This window comes from Urocampus carinirostris, chromosome 14, assembly GCF_059441175.1.
Source record: "Urocampus carinirostris isolate Australia breed hairy pipefish chromosome 14, RoL_Ucar_1.0, whole genome shotgun sequence".
NCBI lineage: Eukaryota > Metazoa > Chordata > Actinopteri > Syngnathiformes > Syngnathidae > Urocampus > Urocampus carinirostris.
In genome coordinates this window covers 15,856,391-15,879,641 of record NC_142362.1, presented here as the reverse complement: position 1 = coordinate 15,879,641, position 23,251 = coordinate 15,856,391, and the positions used below count along the sequence as shown (strand labels likewise).

General features: G+C 40.5%; 1 protein-coding gene across 1 annotated transcript in view; it reads left to right on the top strand.

Moving 5' to 3' along the window:
- The first annotated feature begins 5,220 nt into the window (after positions 1 to 5,220).
- b3galt1b (beta-1,3-galactosyltransferase 1b) overlaps positions 5,221 to 23,251 on the top strand; it is a 40,973-nt gene continuing 22,942 nt past the window's right edge. The window contains exon 1 of the mRNA XM_088352664.1: positions 5,221 to 5,301. The gene's annotated coding sequence lies outside the window, so the exon portion shown is untranslated. The remainder of the gene's footprint in view (positions 5,302 to 23,251) is intronic.

Genomic DNA, 23,251 nt, shown 5'->3' with positions numbered 1-23,251 from the left:
GAGCAAGATATCTGTGATTTGGCCCCCGCCAGCCGATCCCCCGAAGAAATTATTTCAAATCGAGGAAGACATTCAACTGGCGAGACCGCAGTGGCCCCCGCCAGAAAATACCCTCAAATTAATACAACAGCAATATGAAGAGACTGTTCCGAGAAGTATCGTGTAATAAGAAAAGTAAAAGCTCGCAAAGCTCCTATTAAAAAGATTAAAAAGACGCATGAGTGAAATGATAGAGAGACCGAAAGGTATGTTGTTGTAGGAGGGTTTGAGTAAGTTTGAGTTAAAAGACTGAAGGTTAATGGATGTGGCGTGAAACATTGTTTTTTTTCACCATATTTTCCGGAGAATACATCACTACAACAGTGATACTTTGGTACTCGAATAACTCTATATTCCAGATCAGTATTCTACTAAAGAGTTTGAGTCCATTTTGCTTCGGATTTTGAACGAAAAATCGGAATTCGGATAAACCCAAATACACCCAATGAGAGGAACTTGGCGACTCTTGCCTGGTCAATTAGCATAAGTTTGAAAACAATTTTAAATCCGACAACACGTTTTGAGATATGATTGTGCTCGAGTGAATTTTCTTGCCTATTTTGCTGATAATAATGGATCTTTAAAAAGTTTGTAAAAAGGGGAACAGAAAAAGGAAAATGGCGAAACAACAATTGAGTCGACGAAGGAAATCATTGTGAAATGCTAGAATGTTGCCATTAAATCACTGTTCAAAGGTTCAGTACAGCTTTGAACACATATATTTTTTTAAATGTTTACGGTAATCTTTATTATTTACAAGTTTAAAGATGGTGTCCGTAACTTAATAATGTTCTACTTGCTGATGCCATCTTCTGGCTGAAATCATCATTGCAGCCTCCGTCATGACCTTTTGTTGCGCGTGCAAGTACGTTAAATTTCTTCGAATAAACTCTTATTTTTTCATCTTCTTGGAGTTGGCATTTGGACTGTATTTAAAACACTTTTTTTCTTACTTTCACCATTTTCCCAACCCGGAATAAAAGAAAATAGGGAGCATGCACGTGAAATCACTCCTCCTCCCATCCCCGCTGCCTCCTTTCCACCGGCGAAATGCACTCTCTGGCAGGAACACCGATCATAAAAGTAAGATAAAAGTAGTGGAAAAAATTTATAAAGGCTCTTTGAACTCAGTTGGGCATTTTTAACGTATACTTAATAGAAAAAAAATCTACTTTTAACTTTTTAATGACACCTCAAACTAGGCATACCACATTCAAATAATTATTGTGGTTTAAGTACACATTTTATTAATATTTTGGGAACTTTGGAATGTATATGAATGAATAAACGTTAATACCATTACATTAAATTAAAATATGTTTTGATACTCAAACAATTCAGTGTTTGAACGGTGTATTGCCGAGAATCGGTGTATCACTGTAGTTTTTTTGTAGGTCAGCTGTTCCTGCAACTTATATTCAGGAACAAATTATAAGTAATGCAAATACTGTACAGTTTCAGACACAACACGTGTATTAATCTTGCTACATACTAGCATTGTTTTCTGTAACTACCACCATTTTTTTCCACAGCTAACAAGTCATCTTTTTTGTATATATTACCTACTGTAATCAATATATAAGCTGCGAAAATACGAGGCTTATGTACTGCACATGTTGTTCATGCTACATACTAGCATTGCCTTATCCTACGCCACTAGCATCGTTTTTTTTCCACTTGAAAAGATAGAATCTTCTTTCTTTAATGTAATTAGCTCATCAATACATAAAAAGCGACAACCTGTGATTTGTGTATGTAGCAAGACTCAAAGTGAAAGGATGTTACAAGAAACATTTCTTCAGCGTACTTTCTAGATTCTAAGTATTTTTTTAGTTTGGCTGTTCCTGCGACTTATATTCAGGAGCGAATTATACATCAAATATGTCATAAAACTTCAGATATACCAGTTAGCATTTATCGCGCTCTACAATAGGAGTTTAACTAAACGCCACTAACATCGTTTTTTTCCCCATGTTTAATGGTAAGATCTAAATTTTTAATGCATGAGATCAATATTGCGAAAAAAATGTGACTTTTGTATGTTTTAAGACAGAAAGTTGTAACAAGAAACGTTTTTTCAACATACTTCCCAAATTTTAAGTCGCTATTTTTTGATACTCAAACAATTGAGTGTTCCAACGGTGTATGGTCGAGTACTGGTGTATCACTGTATTTTTTTGTAGGTCAGCTGTCCCAGCGACTTATATTCAGAAGCAAATTATTTGTTGGAAATATTTCAGAAACAACGTGCTTAGTCTAAAGGTAGAGTCGTTTTTTTTTTTAAATATATTAGCTTACCAAGAGGTATGCTGTGAAAAAAATGTGACTTATGTATGTAGAAAGAGAGAAAGTTAAAGGGATGTAACAAGAAAAATATTTTCATAGTTTTCTCTGAACTATATGTCAATTTTTATCTTTGGGTCTTCGGCTCATGCGACTTATATTCAGAAGCGGATTACAGTATAAATTTTCATAAATTTCAGAAACACTGGTCCACATTTATCATGCTCTGTATTAGAACTGTTATACTTTACGCTATTAGCATTGTTTTTGTTTCACATATAGTGAACTTTTTTTTTAATATATTAGCTTATTGATACATAAAATACATAGGCTACAAAAAAGTGTCCTATGTATTTTAACGTTATGCACTAATATTGGCATATACAGTAAGGAAAATAGGATTTGAACACCCTGCTATATTGCTATTTCTCCCACTTAGAAATCATGGAGGGATCTGGCATTTTCATCATAGGTGCATGTCCATTGTGAGAGAGATAAACTAAAAAGAAAATCCAGAAATCACAATGCATGATTTTTAAAAAATAATTTTGGTTTTACTGCTGTGGAGAATTTCTTCTACGAAATAAGATTCTTGTTTTTTCCTTCAATGTTAAGGATTAAAAGAATAACGATCACTTTTTATGAATTGGATTTTATTTTGAGAAAAGTTAAATACTATTACACGGCATTCTTTTTACATTAGTGAAATATATTTGGGCACCCGGTGTGCAGGCAGAATGAAATAAGGACTTATTAAGGACTTACTTTTAAAAGTAATATATTTGTATCTTATGTTGGACAAAAATATTTTTCTGGTAAAAATTGTCGTTTTTAAAGGTACTCAATTTTGAATTTGTTGTAAATTCCTGAATTTGTCCAAGTTTTCAGGCTGGTTTAAATATGTGATCATGTAAAGAAAATAAATGTGTTTTTTCTTTGTTGGATTATTGTCATATTTTGTAGAAATTGGCATTTGGTTTTTAAGTAATGTGATTAGGATGGTAGAAAACACATCCAAAATATAGAAAAAATATATTAATAATAAAGGGTGATGATTAGAAGGTGACGATCTACTTGTAAACTTTGGGACCAATGAAGTTTAAATGTTAAAGCCCAAGTGTAAATTATATAGCGCCTTCCAGTGGTGTGAAAATACTTCATCCATCTTAATTCAATACTATTGAGTCAAATAAACACATGTACTATCCCATATACATGAAGTTGGATTTAGAAATTTGCAATTAAATTACACAATTTGAGATGCCCTTGAAGAAGCTGACATTTTTGGCAGCCATCTTACTACTACAGAAGCCTGAATGACCATTTTGCATAGGTTTTTGTCTGGGTGTTGTTTCTAACTTACCATTTAGAGCTGAGCCCTTCATGTGATCCATACATCCATTATCTGCACCGCTTATCCTCAGTAGGGTGGCTGGGTTGCTGGAGCCCATCCCAGCTCTCTTCGGGCAGTGGGCGGGGGAAACCCTGAACTGGTTGCCAGTCAGTCGCAGGGCACACAGAGACAGACAACTCACTCGCTCATTCACACCTAGGGACAATTTGGACTGGCCTATTAACCTGACATGCTTGTTTTTGGAATGTGGGAGGAAACCCACGCAAGGACGGGGAGAACATGCAAACTCCACACAGGAAGGTTCGATCTCATGACCTCAGAGCTGTGCAGCACACGCGCCAACCACTACTACTACTAGCCGTGCCACCCGCCCTTCATGTGATGATCGCATATTCCCTTGATACAGGCACATTCTACTTTCCCCCCACTGTTTCCTTCTTTAGCCACTCATTTTAAACACTTGGTACCAGGCTGCAGCTCACTGGTAGTTGCTATTGTTAGCTGCTCATGCTTCATACTCTAGTGTCACGCGAGCTAGCGTCAGTGAGTTACATGTATCTGTGTCCAGACACTTGACAAATTCAACCTTTTACTGGCTTTTTAGTAGTTCTTCCCAACATAAAATATGGAAATAGGCTAAAGAAATTTGCCATGTGGTATCCTTCGGGCTTCCGGAGTCCGTCTTCTTCTAGTGCACACACTTTGGCTCCGTTTTAAGCTACAACAACCTCTGGTGGTGAATTATTGCTCACTGTCGCGCTATTTAGAAATTTGCCGCTGGTGAATATTTTAACTCTGTTGCAAATAGATTTTATACATTGTCATTGTTTTTAACCAAGTCAAGTCACCTTTATTTGTACAGCCCTTAATCACAAGCTGTCTAAAAGGACCGTGGAGGCCACAATTACGAGATCCCATGATTTGAGACGCATGTGGGCAAGGAAAAACAAAAAATCTGACCTGAGGAAAAAAAAACTTGAGAAGGGATAAGAGATCAAACTTATAGTTTTACATACTGTATATACTGTACTGTATATGATATGAAATACACAACAAAAAAATTTAATTGAGTTTTTACTGAGTTCTCAACAGTTTTCTAATTGTTAAAACAATATCCCACCCCAAGAAAGTGAGAGTGACTAAATTCACACCGCGTCCCTTATGTTTTACATGCAAGCAGCCTAGAATTGAATTAGTGAGGAAGGAACAACTTGTATTATTTTAGGGATTTCTTTTTTTTTTTAATAGTCATAACCAGTATTATCATACTAATTTCAAAATAATTTTGAATTGAAATACTTTGACTGTTACAAAAAAAAACCCGCGGCGGAATTAACCTTCTGTCGTGTGTTAAAGCATTCCATTATTAAAAGGTAACCGAGCACATCGTCAATCTACCTTGCTGTCTGAATCAAATGGGAAGGCGGGCCTTCGTCGCTAACCTACCATCCAATTGGCTGAATGCTCTGCGGATTTACGCGCCGATTGGTCAAAGCCGTTTCACGTCCACGCAGCCCCGCCCACTGTGGTGTTTTTTGTCAGATTGATAAGCGAGCTGCGGGATGCTGCTTTGCGTGTCCGTGATGAGGCGTGCTGTGGGAAGGATGGAGCCGCGATGATTTCAGGTAAGATCGGTTAAACGCCTTCTGTTTGTCGTCACGTTGCTGCTTTGGTGTTTTTGTCGCAGTTTGGCCTCCCCACGCGTGAAATAGCTACGCTTTTTGTGATCTACCCGAGCCCCCCTCAATTTAATTGCCCCATTGTCATTGAAGCACACTTGGCTTCGTCCCACGGATGCTGCGTGGGAAAGACAGTCGTGCCTTCGTGGAGCGAGACACAAAATAATGAGGAAAAAAAAAGTTGAAGAATAAATGAAAGTTTTAACGAATCTGGAGCAAAACTTTCTGCTTGTTAATGTTTTTAAATGACGTCATGTGAACGAGCGCTCGCCTGAAAAGTATTTTGCAATATCGTTTTATCGTTATTATTTAATTGCTTGATTTATGCGACATTTTTAAATAATTTATCGGAGTATTAGACACTCAGGCAGCAGATATGATGAATGGATGGATATATTTCCTCAAAAGGATTATAACGAGTATGATAATACTGTAAACCCCCGGGATACGACAAAAATTCAACGAGGTGGGGATTGGGTGGTAAAATTCCCGTATAGCGGGGTGGTGTGTGGTGGTGTTGGTGGTAAAACGGATAGAAATGTGTAATATATGATTACATTTCCCCCAAAGGGATTATAATGAGTACATTAACAAAAAACCCCGGGTTACAGCATTAATCCCCTTCCGAGGTGGAGATCACAGAGTAAAATTGCCGTATAGTGGGGGACAGAGACCTACGGTAATGTATAAGATATGTGTTCATGTTTGAATAGCATTAGGCATGAATATATGTTTAAAGGACAAATGAAATTGAATTTACCTTTGGTGTGACGTAACTTCAGCTGGTACGGTGGAGTTAGTAGGTGGATGCATAAGGGTGAAAGTCGATGGGTTTGATTTAAAACTGATATTGAAACGTCTACACATCAGGATTGTCTTGCCCTAAAAAATAAGTTTACTTTTATTGGATCGTTATTATTGATAATTGTCCCTATTGTCGTTTGGTTACAGCTATATTCCTTCAAGATGCGTGTGCTTTCTTTGCATTCTTTGACAATCACAAGTTTCGTTCCCATGGTCTTCATGTTTTTGCTTCTCCCCTAGGCATCACTGTCTTGGGACACTAAGTTAAGAACGATCAAAGCTTTTTACTCGAGAGTCTCACCCATAAATTGAGTTAAAACAGACATTAAGGGAGGTAGTTTCGCTATTAGCATAACAGCATTTCATATGACGTTGACCAATGGCAGAAAAGCTTTTTCAGGACGAACATATGATGCACATTACTTGTACATACTCAGGAACACTGCAAAGATGGAATTTTGTAAGTTTCTGGCCATGTGAAATAATTTGTTGTTGATGTCATGGCAGGAAAAATGCTGTTACGAGGGGCAAAAAACCCCCATCTTAATCTAAATTAAAACATGAAAATGCTGTAAGTTAGGGAGGTGACTGGGGGTCCACTCTAATGACATTGTCATATATAATCCATAGATATGATTTTTTGAAAAATACAAAGAATAATACAAAGTATGTATTTTGGGACTTTGTTAACTGCATTTTCCCAATTATAAGTCGCTTCTGGGTATAAATAATTGTCATACCCTTAGAAGACTTGGTTGTTTTAATTAACTGTAATGATGCATGGGCCTTCTTCGTATTTCATGATAATCTTCAGCTCTGTTTCCATGGTTATCATGTTTTCTGCATCTCCTTTTAGCATCACTTCAACTTTTGTGACTCATTGTGAATACATTGTGAGTACAAATATACTGTATTGTATTGCAATAACGAGATTCTGGAGTCAACTAAGAGAGAGAAAGGTATTGTGGGATAGAGTTTGGGCAATAGTTTTAAATTGCTTCCTTATTTTTTGATAATTACCTCAAACTTTGTTTCCATGGTTATCATCTACTTGCTTCTTCCTTTAGCACCACTGCAAGGCTTGGGAGCCATAGCTACAAAAAAATGTGTGAAATGAAATTCTGAACTGAAGTCAGTGAGATAAATGAAGCAGTGTGAAAGGGATTCCAGCCAATACCACATTAGCATCTTCGTGCTGCAAACCAATAGCAGACAGGGATCTTACAGAAGTTACCCGTACAGTTATAAACACGAAAACACTGAATTGTTTTTGAGCTTGCAAAACAATTTACTGTTGATGCTGTATGGTGGGGGAAATACTGTAACGAGGGGCCTAAAAAGCATCTTTTCCCACATAAAGCTGGGTAGCCGTAACCTATGGGTCGACTTTACAGTACAGTATACGGCAATAATCATTCTCTTACTTGCGATCCTTACTGCCCCCTAGTGGTCGAGGGCACAGAAAAGCCCTCTGGCTGATTTTATTACTCTTTCACGAAGGGCCAGTTTGTTTTGTTTTGTGCCTTAATAAATGGAATCAACATTTCAAAACTGTGTTTTATATTTCCTTGGGTTGTCTTTGTGTGATATTAAAATTAGTTTGATGATCTGAAGCCTTTGTGAGTGATAAATATGCAAAAAACACAGAAATGAGGAAGGAGGCAAATTCTTTTTTACGGCACTGTATATATTAGACATCACTTGTAGTTCTATGGCTTTTTGATGCAGTGTGATTTGGTGCAATAATTTGATACCCCATTTCCTCATTACATCTCTTTGTTGCTGCATCTAATGAATACATTCTTTCCCAGCATGCACGGAGCCCATTTCACGACATTTCACATCCCCGCTAATCGACTTTCTTCCCCAGCCGCACGCCAGTTTTCGATTACGAACCCATCTGGCCAGACGCGGGGATCCAAAGTCTGACTTTTTGATTTCATTGATCACGGAGGTCATGCGACACGTCCCGATAAGTTGCGCGTCTGTGCAGGCGTCCTTCTTACTCGGGCGGCTGTAATCACATTTCCGCCAGTGTAATTAGTTAAGCGAGTTTAACACTCTAATCCTCAGTTCAAGTGTCATGCGTCTGTGCTGGGCTCGGCATTGCACACCTGGTTGAGCGTTTCACACCATTCTGAGCATTTGTACACAAATAAAACATGGGAAATGAGAGAAAAAAATGATTAAATTTTAATTGAACGACTGATAAATAGGAGTCAGTAATAAAATGTTGATGTTTTTTCCATTGGTATGGAACAGGGGTCAGCAACCTTTTCGGTGTGGAGTGCCACTTTCAAATGTCCTTGGAAATCAGTGTGCCACACCCAAGATTAATGACTCGCACAAACATTTTTGTATATCCAACAGAGCTGTCATTTTACCCCAGTCCACATGGATATTCATTGAAATCGTACAACTGACCAATTTTATCTTCCACTGTTCTTGTTCATCAACAAACTAAAAAATGACTGTGAGCAACATGTGGAAAGGCCTGTAGACATCCATGACTTCAACGATTCTCCATCAACAATGAACTACAATCAAACAACAAGTTATATGGATAGCTACCATACCATTCATTAATTTCAAAACTTGAAACACACACACCTTTAATATATTCGCCATCAGAAAATAGTTTTCCGTGCTTTGCCATGCAGTGAGCAATGTGATAGCTTGCTTCAGTGGTGGTGTTTTTAGCAGTGACAAATGTTTTCAGGGTCCGTGTTTGTTTGCCTTACCTGGACACAACGCGTTTTAATGTCTCCGCCTTGCCAGACTCATCCTTGAGTTTATGTTCATGTTTCGTCTCGTAATGACGTTTAACACTTGACGTGCGAGGTACAACGCTCTCGAGGCATAATGCACAAACTGCACGGTCATTTTTTGCACAAAGCTTCCCGTATCTGTCCACGCTGGCTGAAAAGAACGAGATTTTTTCGCTGGAGGAGCTGTCGTGATTCATTCATTTATCGCGCGCCGGTGTTTCTGTGGGAGGTTTAAAACACGGATCTCTCCTCCTCTGCGAGGCACCGCGCAGACACACGCTCACACACGGAGGGAAGAGGGGCGCGACCGTAAAGCCGCTAAACAACACAGCTCGCAATGAAAATGATTAAATTTCAGGTAAAAATGCGCATTTAAAAAAAAGAATCACGATCACTTTGCCGTGCGCTTGCGTGCCACTAGTTAACCCCTCATAGGTGTCATAGGTTGCCAACCTCTGGTATAGAACATCGATCAACGCATGGATCGTAGTTCTCATGGATTCAATACATTAAAAAATGTGTTTTTAGTGAGAATTTTCTTCTAATCGTATCTTTCTAAATTATCAAGCCGTTTTGGTACTTTATTTTGTCAAACATGTTACGATTTTATTCGATTCAAACACTTTTTTGCAAGTACAAGCGGCTACATCAGGGCCTTCCAGATTTATTCAATTTAATGCACTTTTTTTGGTTAGTCGCAAGCGACTTATGCTGCATATGGGTTAAAAAAACAAATTTAATTCCATTTGATTACATTTAAACATGCGGCTAATGCAACTAGATTAGCCACTTAGCGGGAGGTAGCAAGCATTAATAGCTGTCTAATTCCTTTTCAAGTAGAATTTCACCTGGATTTCGTTAATAATTTTATTTTATACTATTATAATGTGCTTAGTTAGTGGCTAATAGCTAGTAGTTAGTATTTAGCAGCTCGTAGCTAGCTTGCAAACGGGTTAATTAGGAGCCGTCAGATTCCTTTTCAAAAACTATTTAATCTGAATTTCATTGCAAATCTTAGAATGGCCATAAATAATGTATCCTATATTATTCTAACACACTTAAATTGCGGCTAGTTGCGAGTAGTTAGCATTGGTGGTTAGCAGCTAGAGGTCTGCCTAGCCACTTAGTTGCTTATTGCTAAGTAGGAGCATTAGGAGCTATCAGATATTTTTTTTAAGTACAATTTAATCAGAATTTAAATGCACATGTTACAATGGCATATATTTTATTTCATTTTGTTTTTTTAAAGGTACTTGTTTGACAGCCAATTGCTAGTGACTGGCATAGCTACTTAACGGCTATTAGCTTGCGAGTGCATTATTTCAGTACAAATGACTTTGCAAGCACAATTTATCTAATCTTCGTTGCACATCTTATAATGACGATAGACATTTTATTCTATACTATTCTAGCCAAATTGCGGCACGTCACTAGTAGCTAGCATTTAGCAGCTAGTAGCTAGCTTCTAAACGGGTTCATTAGGAGCTGTGAGATTTCTTTTAGAGTCCAATTCCATCTTAATTTTGTTGCACATCTTATAATGACAATAAACAATTTATTCTATGCCATTCTATAGCAGCCAAATTGCGGCAGATCGCTAGTAGGTAGCATTTAGAAACTAGTAGCTAGCTTCTAAACGGGTTTATTATTAGCTGTGAGATTTCTTTCAAAGGACAATTCCATCTGAATTTCGGTGCACGACTTATAACAATTAAAATGTTATTCGATTCAAACACTTCTGCTTGGTAGCTAGTAGATTAAATATAAATATGACCACTCTTCTAATACAATTTGATAGGTATTTTCTTGCGTATCTTATAATGACAATCAAGATTTTATTTTATACTATTTTAGCCGCCAATTAATCTGTTTACCCAATTGGCGGGTAGCAGCCAGCAACTAGCTTAGCTGCTTGATGGCTAGCAGCTAGCCAGTAACACTGGCAAAACGAACCCTGTCTTGCAGTGCTAGCTTCATTGTTTATTTTTGTCTTTAGCATCTTTATATAGATTGAATATAATTTCAAGATGTAAATTTATTTCAAGGGGAGGGGTGGAGTTAAGAAAATATTTATTCTTTTTAGTCATCCGTGAGGAAAAAATTCCGCAAAAAGATATAAAATGAATGATAACTAAGAATAAAATATGTGTAGCGAATATGGGTGGTCAATAAATTATTCTAAAAAAACAATTTATCGACCAATTAAATCAAAGAGCGGAGTTTATTCTTTTCAAAATTTGTCTCGACTTTTTGGAGCACCACATACGTTTTTAGATCATTATGTCAGGAAAACGGAATAAAAACCTTTTTTAGTCATTACTATTTAATCAAGACCCACAAACTGTTGGATTTATGGACTTTTCTTTTACTACTGAAGAAGCTTGAATAGAACACAAAACAATAATAAGAAAAAAAATCAACTAGAAGTTGAGAACTTAAACTGGCATCATTTGGATGGACAACCATGTTGGCTTGAATATTACATTATTGTATTTTGATAAAGTTCCCTCTTTTACGTCACACCAATACCAACACCTAGCAACAACGAGAAGTTCTGCGAAGTTCTGCTTTGATGAAGATGAAGGCCCAGTCTTTATGTCCTCAGCTGTAGAGCGATGAGGAATACTGGTAGGCTCGAGACCCTGTTGGGATGTGGACTACAGGATGCAGGGTGTTGAAGCAGTAGTTGACTGCTGGTGGCTTGAGGCTTCTTTGAGGTCGCTGGCTTTGTTCTATCGGTTTGGCCGCTAGCTTGATCAAGCTTGGCTGCTGACTTGGCAAGGTTCTCTGGCTGCTTGTTGAGCTGAGACTTGGTCAGGACCAGCCAGGGTTTTGGTCCAGTTCTTGTTAGGATATGACCTCTCACCTTGAGGCTGGCCAAATTCAGACTGCCCTTGAGAGGTGAGACGTGTACCAGCTCTCGGTTCCGGTCTCCTGGGAGGGGCGGACCCCCTGTGGTGGAGTTGTCACAGCAACCTTTGATGCGCGAATGCAAGCCAACGCCCCCCTCCCCAACCTCACATTCCACCAGTATCAGTCAGATGACATATCTATGAGATTGACTTAAAACAGAGTATTTACTTCACTTGTTTTGACATTGTTTGATCATTTCCTGACATTGCAAAACGGAATTTTGACCAAACGTTGAATACTCTACATATACCGTACAAAAAGATGATAAATCCCACATTTTACTGTGATTATTTTACATTTAGGTGGATCCGTCTTCTTCTACAGCTTTTGTGTTCACATTTTTGTATTTGTTTTTGCTCTTTCCAGTGATCATTAATAGATTCTAAGGGATTCAGTTTGCTCCGTCCTGAGCAGATGTTGCCAGCTAACTATGAAAATAATGAGTCACGTTGTGTTCTCTGCAGCAGGTCTCGCCAGTTGAAATTTATCCCAATTGTGGAAAGGCATTCAAGCGTTATGGCAGTTCCGGCAAAAAAAAAAAAAAATCCATTTACCTTTTGGCGCTTGTCTTCTGCGCTGTTTTCCAATTCATGGCGGGATCTCAGCAGCTCGTCTTGCTTCAGCGACTTGCCTGACAAAAAAACGAAAAGCTCGCTTAAATACGGTAAATTAAAGGGTAATTTGGGGTGCGATGCATTCGCCTTCCAGGTTCTCCGACAAACTTAGTATTTATTTTTTTATCCAATCTGCGCTTTCTAATCTGGTTTAAGTAAATGACTAAGAGTAGATGGGGGTAAGGGTAGCAGGAGTAAACAGATTTCATACGGTGGCATATATTGCTCGATGATCCCTTTGTTCTTTCAATTACGGTAATGCCTCGGTTATCACAGTTAATGGGGAGATGATGTCACGACCAGAACGGAATCAGGACCCAAATGCGTAACATTAACCACAAGTTTATTGATAGAAAGAGAAAGGGCAGCACCCGTGATCCGGTGCTCGCTGGACGCGGGAAGCAAGCCGCTCGTGATCCGAATACGGAAGTGGATCTTCCGAAGCGGGAGATGGCGGTGTCGAGGACGGAATAAAACAGGTCGATAGCCAGGACAGGAGAGCAAAAAGGTGGTCAGAATCAAAAACGGGTCATAGCCGGAGACAAACAGGGAGATCAGGAACGGACAGGTGAAAAAAACGGATGCAAAAAGCAGGACCGATGGGAGTCAGAGTCAAAATGTTTGCCCTGTTGAAACAGAGGTTTGCTGATGGACCAACAACAGGAGAGTGAAAAGACTGGGCTTAAAAAGGACAGGGAACCAATCAGGTAGCCCACAGCGGCTGGCGCCGAAAGAGCGGGCACAAGTGATACTAATCAGTCATCATGACAGTCGAACCCCCACAACAAGTGACAATCCGCAAAGTAGGGTTAGGGTTAGTATTTGTCCAACAAATAAAATTACTATACTTTACAAATTATATTTTTGAAAATAATTTTAAAAAATATTTTGGTGTTTTATTTCTCAACTTTACAAAAAAAGACCCAATCTTTTTAATTTTACATGGTACTTTGCCTTCATCATGTGGCCATTATAGAAAACTGCCTTTACCTTTTGGTTCTAATGTACAGAAACCATATATTTTTCCGTTATCAAACTTTTTTTTCTCACCCAATGGACACACACCCACTGCCTTCAGAAAACTATGTCACCTTCACACTTTAGTACCAAAATAAGCTAACTTTGCTCATCGCACAATCATGTACATTTGCACAACTCAGAACTTTCTGTCTACAAGGTACCACTATGCACTTTCATGACTGATGTGTCCGCACTGTCTATTTATTTGCTGTACTGTCTACATGTGTGTCTTAGTGTAGTGCGTCCTAGCGTAGTGGTTTTTTTTTTTATCTTCCAGACACTGAGGGCTGAGAGAAACACAATTTCAATTCTGTGTTTATACTGCAGAATTGACAATAAAGCTGATTTTGACTTTTCGAAAAAGCACCAGGGAGCTACTACGAAGCGCCAAAGACCCGCATGTAGCTCCTGAGCAGGTTTAGAGAGTGGAGAGGTCCAACTTTGTTGGTAATAGAAAGCACGATGAAAATCCGCGAAGCAGTGAACTAGTGATAACCAAAGCGCGGTAGTGGGAAAACCCATTTTTCATTATTATTTTTTTTCCCTGAATATTTTGGTTGTAATTTTTGCCACCCATTATCCAGGTTTGTACTCTTCCACTTCCATTGTAGCGTTGGGAGTTGTAATATCACTGTTTACCACTAAATGTCAGGAATGTCTTCGGGCTTTTAAACATTGTATAAAACTGCCTTACACAAAATGAGTAGTCCTAACATTTTTTTTCGTCGATTGGGAATAAAATCCCAAACTAGAATAGGACATACACATTTATTTATTATTTAAAAATGTTTTAAGGCTCTGTGGGATTTTTTCACATCAAACAAAAATATTAATAAAGAGCCATTTATTTCGCCTTTTTGAACACAGTGACATGTATATAACGTGAAAATATTATTTCTGTCCATTTTGAATAAACATCCGTGCCTCCAACAGTGTAATCTGCAACTTCTATTGTCTATTGTTACAAAGGGCGGAGTTTGGACCGATGATTGACATAAGTGGTAGCGAATGACAGTGCAGATTTGAATGGCAGGTCTAAGTTGTGGCCATCACAAGGGCACAGCAACATTTTATATTAAAAAACCTTTTAAATTTTGGAATTTTGTTATCTTTTTCTTGTTTTTTAGGTATTATTATTATTTAGATGTTTTTGTCTTCATTGCTTGCAGAGTGAAGGTGAATTGTGACATTTGTTTCAAAATATAGTCGAATCACAACTGCCATGAATTTGTGATGAGAGACCTTTACAGATGAAATCGGCCAAATGTTACATTTCCTGACGTTGATTTTTACATTCCATCCATCCATTATCTACACCGCTTATCCTCAGTAGGGTCGCGGAGGTGCTGAAGCCCATCCCAGCTATCTTCAGGAAGTGGGCAGGGGACACCCTGAACTGGTTGCCAGCCAGTCGCAGGGCACACAGAGACAGACAACTCACTCTCTCATTCACACCTAGGGACAATTTGGACCGGCCAAATAACCTAACGTGCATTTTTGGGGGAGAACATGCAAACTCTACACAGTAATTTTGATCTCATGACCTCAGAACTGTGCCGCACACGTGCTAACCACTGCCTCGCCGTGCTCCCCATTTTTACATTCATTTTTATTTATTATAGCTGATAATGTGTAAAGCTAAGACAATGCCACTTGATAAGAATGACGGATGTATTTTTCTTAGCTAAGCCATGCGTGACATTCAACATTTGAGCACTTGTATAATGTTTGGAATTAGTTTTACATAATAAACACTGTACTAAGCATTAGCACTTTCTACAAGATCAATATGACAGTGTTTAGTGTTTATAATAATATTCTGTCATTATAGTTATTACGGACCAAGTCAGTATTGATGGATCGATTTATAAGGTCAAGCTTTAGTCTCTCCAGCACTACTTTTTGGGGACACATTCACTGAAGCTGTATATTGTTATTGTATAACTAAAGACACACGTGTAATTTAGTGGATTCTGCCTGTTTTTTTTTCCTAAAAGGAGCATGTAGTTAAAAAAAATAGTTACATATACATATATCTCCATGAGGAGAAATTCCGCGTCACTATAACTGTACTGTAGGTAAACATAAACACGCCGCTATGGGTGTGTGAGTGTGTGTGCGAATGGGTAAGTGTGAAGCACATTGTAAAGCGCTTTGGGAGGTCTTCATTGACTTGAAAAGCGCTATATAAATGCATTTACATTTATATCTCCAGAAGCAGTATTTAATCAAGTATAGGTAGGGTGAAAAACGTTTTCTTGCAACCTTAGTAATCAATTGGGTCATGGTATTTATCACAAGTTCTGTGTTTGTTGTTATCTGTTAAAAACTACATTTGGAAAGTTTTCAAAATAAATGTCATATTGGCAAGAAGCAGAAATGATGCTGACGTAAGGGAGGGCGAAAGAGGAAGCCGCGCGTCTTTTAACCCAACACCTAAGTAATTGTCCGCGGTAGACTTTCTGACCGCCGATCGTAAAACATCGCATTTCTCACCCCGATGCTTCTAATATTTGGAGCGACTCAAAAGACAGCGTTGGACATGGGGAGGACGGAGAGGGTCCCCAAGGCCTGACGCAAAAATCTATGCCGGGATCGTAAATCTTTAATCACCCGATGATGAATAAAACAAGTTCACGCTCGAAGGCCTCAAGCTGCCGTCCTTTCTTTTTTATTTTTTTTAATCTTTTGGGTCCCCCGTAGCTGGTAGTCTTGCGAAGTAACTTTGTACACAGAGACCAAAGATGTTTTCGCAGCCTCCGCCGTTGAGCTTATAACGCCGGCGTGCTTGTTTGTGCTGATTCAACTCGGCTTGTTTGGAAACGATGGCCTTGAGTGGGACGCTTTTTTTGCCGGGGACGCGGTTTGTGATCATTGTATAAATTAGCCGTGCCTTTGCCGGCAGGAGTTGGTCCCCGCAGAGACGCGTCCCCTCGTTTCGACCCCCCTTATCGTGTCTACACGTGAGGATGGCACATGCGGCCGGGCTCTAGATGACAATTTGCAACCCAATCTACTGGAAAAAACGTGAAAGATTGTTTATCACCTCTTGCTATGAAATAGCATATGGTGTATAGGACAAGAATTTGTAACTGGGCCAAATTTGGAATGAAGGTAAACTGTATTCCCTCTCGAGGTAAGATATGGAGCCCGGGCCCGAACCGGAACTCGTCGAATATGTTAGGCTCAATCTAACCTCTAACCTCCTCATTTATCACCATTATTGAGGACTAGGATCAGTGTCTGGAACTCATGACAAAAAGTTACCGGACACCAGGGCAGACAACTCTGAAAACTTGCCTGCTCAGCCATAAAGTTGCCTCCCCCATTTTTCACAACTTGCAACACAATAAAACGACTAATCGCAAAAAAAACATTGTTGCAAAGTATTAAGGATTATAATATAATTTATAATAGAACACTTTAAAATTAAGTTTATTATAAATCTACTTATAACATTAATTGCATGTATATGACATCGTTGTTTTCCATCTGCCATCAGTATGTACCTGTATTAACTCATCTTCATTCATGCAATGTTTGCGTTGCGTCGTCTGCTACAAGCCAAGTGAACTCCTCTTTCCACAATGCTTTTAATGTACGTTTACGTTTTGTAGCGTCATAAATTTTGTTAGCTTCTTTTGAATATTTCTTCTGGGGCTAGGGTTTTGGCTTGATTCCTAACCACTTATCTATTTTTTGTGTTCTCTGTGCGTCTATATGCAAATGCATGACCTAAGCACGCTCGTGAAAGTCTAGAAGCACAAAGTTATTCGATGCAGGTTTCTGATTGGCTGCAGAGTACGCAAATTGCCAAATGAACCGAAATTTCCAAACTGAACGAAGATTTCGAAATCGGAATAAAGCAGACGTTTGATTTGAAAAAAAATAAAATAAAACCGAAACATTTGGGGGTTTTTTTCTTGAAAAAGTTATCGGCCACCCGGGCGGAGACGTTTTGTAGGTTGTACGCCCGACGTAAAAAATGCACACCCCGGGCGTCCGGGCAGACGTTATTTCAGACACTGCTAGAATCCCCCCGTGCAAATCCACAAAGTAGCACCCCCAAAAGTTGACCGGGATAATGGATAGCAGCTGAACAGGTGCATTTTAGGTGGAAAGAAAATAAAGAGTGCCGCCACATATGACACAAATTGTTTGCAAGGCTGACACTCAAAGCATTAGTCAACTGGGGATAATGGATTGTGGCTAAAACAATGCAGTTGATTTTTGGCAGGACAAAATGGCACGCTTGAGCGGCCTTGAACCGGAAAAAAAAAAGTTCACCCTGCTCTCAGCAATTCTCGACCGGCGTAATGGATTGCAACTGTGAATTTCATTGTAGGCGGCCCACAAAAATGCCTTTTGCAGTTCCTGGCTCGCAGCTATAAAAAACAAAAAAAAAAGCCAAGCATGTCCCAAATCATCTAGCCCTCACACTTAGCAACAGTCCATTGGAGGTAACGGTGCCTAAACATTGCAGTTTATTTTAGGCAAGCCTAAATGGCATGCTTCGGCAGCCTGGGAATTGGTAGAAATACGTTAATAGCAAAAAATGAGCTGCCATGCCCAATAAAAGTGAGCGATGCCCGTTCCTACTTGCAGCAATTTACCTTCAGGAATAATGGATCACAACCACACAGGTTTTCTTCATTTTAAGCGTACAGAAAGGGAGAAAAGCTGCCACGCATGACGCAAATGTGCTCTTTCTGCCCCTACATTCAGCAATAGTCGACTGGGGATAATGGATCACAGGAGTTAATTTTAGGCATGCTATACAAAATCATGCATGGACTTGCTCCCTCATATCTTTCAGATATAGTTTTCCCCTGTTCCGGTCCGGAGCCTTCGCTCTGAAAATGCTGGTCTACTAGTGAGCCCAAGAGCCAAGAAGAAATCTGAAGGTTCGAGAGCGTTCTCCATTCGGGCCCTGGTGCTGTGGAATGCTCTTCCCCCTGAGATTCGATCTGCAACTTCAGCAGAAATGTTTAAATCTAAGCTTAAAACACACTTCTATTCTATAGCATACAAATAACCTATATTTTATGTTAACATTGTCTATGTATCTGTGTATCATTTGCCCTCATGTAGGTTTTAGATCAGGGGATGGTGTCATAATAGTCTGTGGTTTGCAATAATCTGTGGTCTGTGCAGCCCTTTGAGAGTCGTTGTGATTAAGGGCTATACAAATAAACATGACTTGACTTGACATGCTACAATAGCACGCTTCAGTGATTGAACTAGAAAAAAATGCGCTATTCTGGCTTATACGCTTAGCAATTCTCGACAGGGGATAATTGATAACAACCAAGCATTTCATCAAAACGGCATGCCACCTGAAAAAGGGCCTTCTGCCGGTCCGTGCTCGCAGCAATATGTCAAGTCAAGTCATTTTTATTTGTATAGCCCTTAATCACAGAGTCCCAAAGGGCTGCAGAGGTTATTGCACAGACTATTATTTCACACTATTATTACACCATCCCCTGATCTAAAACCAACATGAGGGCAAGGAAAGACTCAAAAACCTCAACATGAGGAAAATGAAGAAACCTTGAGAAGGGACCGCACAGGATGACCAGGCTGCAATGGATGTTGCAATTACAAATTATACACAGATATTGTCAACAAAAAGTATAGGTTATTCATATGCTATAGAGTAGAAGTGTGTTTTAAGCTTAGATTTAAACATTGTGATTGAGGGTAACGGATCACGGGCGCACGAGTGCAGTTAATTTCATGCGGAAATAACAGCAAAAAAAAAAAAAAAGAGCTGCCAGGCTTAATAAATGTGTTCCTGTTTGAAGCAATTTGTGATAAGCGATAATTCAGATTCAGATTCAGATTCAGATTCAGATCTACTTTATTGTCATTCTAGTACACGTGTATACAGAACGAAATGTCGATGCATCTGACCCCCACAGTTTCCTTGAATGTACAGATATAAATAATGTTGTATTGTATTTTGGCTACGTATAGTATTTTACCATAGTGCCGATAGTGCAAGAAGAGTAGCTAACCAGATGTGCAAAATGGGCAGTCAGGTTAACAAGTCAGGTACACAGTAACATTAACACTGTAACAATAACGCTGTAATTACAATAGTGCAGAGAGCAATGTGCAAGGAGTGGCAAGCTATAAAAAAAACTGCCAGTAGTGCAAAAAGTCAGATTAGCAGCCGTTTAGATTTAAGTTAACTATATGTTAGATTGACCATTTAACAGTCTAATGGCCAGGGGGACTAGACTATTGCGGAGCCTGGTGGTCCTGCACCGCACACTGCAGTACCTCTTCCCAGAGGCTAGCAGAGTGAACAGTCCATGATGGGGGTGAGAGGGGTCCCCGGTAATGTTTTTAGCATGGGATAGGCAGTGCTTCTGGCCAATGTCCTGAATGGAGGGAAGTGTAGTCCCGATTATTTTCTCTGCTGTCCTCGTTACCCTCCTCACACTACCCCAGTCGGTAGCGCTGCAGCCTCCACACCACACAGAGATACAGCTGGTCAGGATACTCTCTATGGTGCCCCTGTAGAATGTAATGAGGGAGGGTGGGGGCAGGTGGGCTCCTCCTCATCCTCCGCAGGAAGTACAGGCGCTGCTGTGCCCTCTTAATGTATCCCCTTCCCCACACAGCGCCTACCATTTGCTATTGGTGACACACAACCAAGTTGCTCATGCAAGCCGACCCCCTGATATTAGTATTTCATTTTATAGTTGTAAATTTGGCTTGAACGTGAGTACATACGGTAGGGAAAATATCTCCATGAGGAGAAATTCCGCGTCACTATAACTGTACTTTGTAGGTAAACATAAACTCATCACTATCCGTGTGTGAGTGTGTGTGTGTGAATGGGTAAGTGTGAAGCACATTGTAAAGCGCTTTGGGAGGTCTTCTGTGACTTGAAAAGCGCTATATAAACGCAGACCATTTACCATATCCGCATTTAACGAACAATGGAATAACACAGTTACGCTCTATGTAGTAACGACAGTTGAGTTATAACGTTTTAATAATAACGTGTTACAGAAATCGTTACAGAGAAAGGTAATTACGTTCCTCTGTAACACGGTCCTAGGTACAGGGACCGCTCTTTATACCAACAGTTTTTTTTCCCGACCAGGACATTATTATAATAAGAAGTGGTCTGTATTCATCAGAATCCACACGGGAGTACGGTTTTAAATCAGTGCCACACAAGTAACGAGTGTCGACAGCCGCAAAGGTAATGAGCCTTTCCCGTGAAAACGTTCTGTCGTTCCAATCTCCTGTCACCAAATTGAAGGTGCACAATGACATTAATTCGGAGAGACGCTTCGCAAGATTGATGCCATTAGAAACGTTCTCTAGCTTTAACCTTGGTGACGCTGCGTCAGCATTTTAGGATTGAGGCCTTCTGGGTCGGAATCTTGTGCCCTTTTGCGGCTAATTCAATGATCTATATAATTCAATAATCACATGATATACAGTATGACGTCCTGTTTTTTCCCATGTGGATGTCAATTGCCTTGTTGCCATAGTGATTTATAAAATAATGCATTTTCAAGGGATTTCAATTTAAAGGACACAAAACATTTTTTTTTCCTTTAAAACAGGGGTGTCCAAACTATTCATAGAGTGGGCCAGCTTTGGTAAGCTGAAAATGGGTGAGGGTCGATTTTTGAGCCTGGCATTCTTTGAACAGACATGAATAAATTCACCGTCCGTGAAAGGTGTGCAGTGCTTGGAAATCGGTGTAGTGACCTCATAGCACACCTTTGTAGCAGTTTCATTCGACCCGCTAGGTCGGTCGGTGCATGTCCACTGTGAGAGAGGGATAAACTAAAAAGAAAAATCAAGAAATCACAATGCATGATTTTGTAACGATTTTTTTGTGTGATACAGCTGCAAATAAGTATTTGAACACCTGAGAAAATGAATGTTAATATTTGGTACAGTCGTCTTGCTATAACAGAGATCAAACGTTTCTTGTAGTCTTTCACCAGCTTTGCGCACACTGCAGGAGGGATCTTGGCCCACTCCTCCACACAGATCTTTGTCATGATTACCCAAGTGGAGCCACCTGGGGTAATCATGTGGCGCGCTGGAATGTGCTTCCTGATTGGTTAATGCTCCCTTTTTAAACGCGTTACGCGGAGAACTCTTGGTCGGAGGATTACTTCTGTACCCCGTAAGACTCTCCCGATTACATGTGCCTTCTTGTTTACCTGATTCTGCCTGCCTCCGATCCGACCTGCCTCCGATTCGACCTGCTTTCGTCCCACGCTACGATCTTCTCTTCAGTCCTGGTAAACTCGACCTGCCTTCGTCCCACGCTACGATTGATCACGTCTCCCGCTAACCCTTACGCTTCCCCAAATAAAGAATTGTACGAACGCTCTGGGGTCTCCTGCTCTGTTCTGGTCTTCCCTGACAGAATCCTCCGACCAGAATGGACCCCGCGTTCGTACATTTGCCCCCTGACCACTATGAAAGCCTGAATCAGCAGCGCAATTCCCCTTCAGAATGTGCAGTTCGGCAAGTCCTTTCCGACGTGGCAAAATTGGCTAAGGCACCTCCGGCCGTATGACTGCGCAATGACTCCCATGCCTGCCTGTTCGACTCCCATGCCTGCCTGTTCGACTCCCATGCCTGCCTGTTCGACTCCCATGCCTGCCTGTTCGACTCCCATGCCTGCCTGTTCGACTCCCATGCCTGCCTGTTCGACTTCGACTCCGCTGCCTGCCCGCCCTGAGTCCGACTCTTCTGAACCTGCCCGCCCTGAGTCCGACTCTTCTGAACCTGCCCGCCCTGAGTCCGACTCTTCTGAACCTGCCCGCCCTGAGTCCGACTCTTCTGAACCTGCCCGCCCTGAGTCCGAGTCTTCTGAACATGTCCGCCCTGAGTCCGAGTCTTCTGAACATGTCCGCCCTGAGTCCGAGTCTTCTGAACATGCCCACCCTGAGTCCGACTCTTCTGAGTTGACTCTCCTGATTTTCCTGTGTTACCCTGTGACGTGCCGTGGGTTTATTTATTTTTTTTCTGGGGAACTTCTGGAGCCGTTCCTTGAGGGGGGGGTTCTGTCATGATTACCCAAGTGGAGCCACCTGGGGTAATCATGTGGCGCGCTGGAATGTGCTTCCTGATTGGTTAATGCTCCCTTTTTAAACGCGTTACGCGGAGAACTCTTGGTCGGAGGATTACTTCTGTACCCCGTAAGACTCTCCCGATTACATGTGCCTTCTTGTTTACCTGATTCTGCCTGCCTCCGATCCGACCTGCCTCCGATTCGACCTGCTTTCGTCCCACGCTACGATCTTCTCTTCAGTCCTGGTAAACTCGACCTGCCTTCGTCCCACGCTACGATTGATCACGTCTCCCGCTAACCCTTACGCTTCCCCAAATAAAGAATTGTACGAACGCTCTGGGGTTTCCTGCTCTGTTCTGGTCTTCCCTGACAATCTTCTCTAGATCAGTCAGGTTTCTGGGCTGTCGCTGAGAAACACGGAGTTTGAGCTCGATTGTATTCAGGTCTGAAGACTGGCCGGCCCATGCTAGACCCTTGATAAGCTTCTTACGGAGCCACTCCTTGGTTTTCCTGGCTGTGTGCTTCGGGTCGTTGTCGTGTTGAAGACCCAGCCACGGCCCATCTTCAATGCTCTGACTGAGGGAAGGAGGTTGTTCCCCAAAATCTCACAATACACAGTCCCAGTCATCCTCTCTTTAATGCAGTGCACTCGTACTGTACCATGTGCAGAAAAATTCCCCCAAAGCATGATGCTACCACCCATCATGCTTCAGAGT